The sequence below is a fragment of the Eriocheir sinensis genome, chromosome 24, assembly GCF_024679095.1.
Source record: "Eriocheir sinensis breed Jianghai 21 chromosome 24, ASM2467909v1, whole genome shotgun sequence".
NCBI classification, from domain to species: domain Eukaryota; kingdom Metazoa; phylum Arthropoda; class Malacostraca; order Decapoda; family Varunidae; genus Eriocheir; species Eriocheir sinensis.
Genome location: NC_066532.1, coordinates 18175127 through 18177626, shown reverse-complemented (window position 1 = coordinate 18177626; position 2500 = coordinate 18175127).

The window sequence follows — 2500 nt, the reverse complement described above, 5'->3', positions numbered from 1 at the left end:
AGAGAGAGAGAGGGAGAGAGATGGATGATTGGCTGGTTCTGTGTGTGTGTGTGTGTGTGTGTGTGTGTGTGTGTGTGTGTGTGTGTGTGTGTGTGTGTGTGTGTGTGTTTGTTTGTTTGTTTGTGTTTGATTGAATGGATGACTGACTGACTGACTGATGGCTGACTGTATGTATGTGTATGTATGTATGTATGTTTGTGTGTATTTTACCTGTTCTCTCTCTCTCTCTCTCTCTCTCTCTCTCTCTCTCTCTCTCTCTCTCTCCTAACCTAGTCTAGCCTAGCCTTGCCTTGCCTTGCCTAACCTAACCTAACCTAACTTAACCTAACCTTACCTAACCTTACCTAACCTAACCTTACCTAGCCTTACCTTACCTTACCTTACCTACCTACCGGTCACTTTTACCTCCCTTCTTGCCCTTATCACCCTTCCTCCCTCTCCTCCTCCCTCTCTTCCCCCCTACCTACTTACCTTTCCTACATATTCTCTCCTCCTTTCCTACTTCCCTCTCTCCTCCCTTACCTCCCCCTCTCTTCTTTCACTTTCCTCCCTTCCTTCCTTCCTTCCTTCCTCCAACTTTCATTTCCCTCTCCCTCTTCCTTCTTCACTTTCCCTCCCTCCCTCCCTCCCTCCCTCCTTCCCTCCCTTCATTCCTACCTTCCAAATGCCAAGTGAAATCAAGTTGAAGAGGGTGGGTAGGGGGTGGGGTCAAGGTGAGGGGTCAGGGGGGCAGGGGCATTCGAGGCTGTCAAGATGGCCGATCAAAACTGGTTCGCCTAATCACGCCCCACTGATCAGGCGCCAATTAAGGGGGCGAGCCTTTAAAGTGGCGGACACTAATGATCGGCAATTAAAGGTGTTTCAAAGCTTACGGGGGGGGGGGGGGGGGTGCAAGGTAAAAAGACCGAATAAGTGGAGGGAAGGTAAGGAAGGGGAGGAAAGGGAAGGGAGGGAAAAAACGAGAGGAGGGAGGGAAAGGGAGAGGAAGAGGAGGGATGGGAAGGAAGGGAAAACTGAATCAGAACAGGAGAAATAGAAAGGGTGGAAGGGAGAGATGAGAGATGAGGGGAGGGAAGGTAAGGAAGGGGAAGGATGGGAAAACTAAACCAGAACATGAGAAATAGAAAGGATGGAAGGGGGAGATGAGAGATGAGGGGAGAGGAGAGGGAGAAGGGATGGGAAGGGAAGAAAGGAAAAACACGAGAGGAGGGAGGGAAAGGGAGAGGAAGAGGAGAGAATGAAGGGGAAAACAGACCATAAGAATAAAGAAAAGGATAGAAAGGAATGGAAAAAAGAAGAGGGGAGAGAAGGAGACGGAAAAGAAAAAAAAGAGGAAAGAGGAGGAAAGGAGGGAAGGGGAGAAAGAGGAAGGAGAAAAACAGAAAAGGAGAGGGAAAGGGAAGGAAAAGAAAGGAAAAGGAAGAGAGGAGACGAGAGGAGGAGAGAAGAAAAGGGGAAAGAATAGAAGAGAAGAGAGAAGAGGAAAGGAGAGAAGAGGAGGAGAAGGCAAAGGAAGTGATGATTGATATGAAAGAGGAAAAATGGAAGGAAAAAGATGAAAAAAAGAAAAAAATAACGAAAGGAAAGGAGAGAAAATAAGAACAGAAATGAGTTAAGGAAAAGAAGAGGAAAACTAGACAGGAAAAAATGAAAAGGTAGGAAGGAAAAAAAGGAAAAGGAGAGAAAATAGGAAGAGAAATGGGTTAAGGAAAAGAAGAGGGAAAACTAGAGACAGGAAAAAATGAAAAGGTAGGAAGGAAAAAAAGGAAAAGGAGAGAAAACAGGAAGAGAAATGGGTTAAGGAAAAGAAGAGGGAAAACTAGAGACAGGAAAAAATGAAAAGGTAGGAAGGAAAAAAAGGAAAAGGAGAGAAAATAGGAAGAGAAATGGGTTAAGGAAAAGAAGAGGGAAAACTAGACAGGAAAAAAAGAAAAGGTAGGAAGGAAAAAAAGGAAAAGGAGAGAAAACAGGAACAGAAATGGGTTAAGGAAAAGAAGAGGGAAAACTAGACAGGAAAAAATTAAGAAAAGGTGGGAAGGAAAGAAAGGAAAAGGAGAGAAAATAAGAAGAGAAATGGGTTAAGGAAAAGAAGAGGGAAAACTAGACAGGAAAAAAATGAAGAAAAGGTAGGAAGGAAAGAAAGGAAAAGGAGAGAAAATAGGAAAAGAAATGGGCTAAGGAAAAGAAGAGGAAAACTAGACAGGAAACAATGAAGAAAAGGTAGGAAGGAAAAAAAGGAAAGGAGAGAAAACAGGAACAGAAATGGGTTAAGGAAAAGAAGAGGGAAAACTAGACAGGAAAAAATGAAGAAAAGGTGGGAAGAAAAAAAAAGGAAAAAGGGGAAATGTGAACTGCGGAATGAAAGGAAGGAAAGGAAAAAAATAATCAGAGTAAAAATTCCGTCAAAAGAAAACAAGAAGAAAAATTCATAAGTGAACGAAAGTAAAATAAAGTGAAGTTGAGTGAAGTAAAATATTTTCTTCGTTGTCTTCTTTCCATT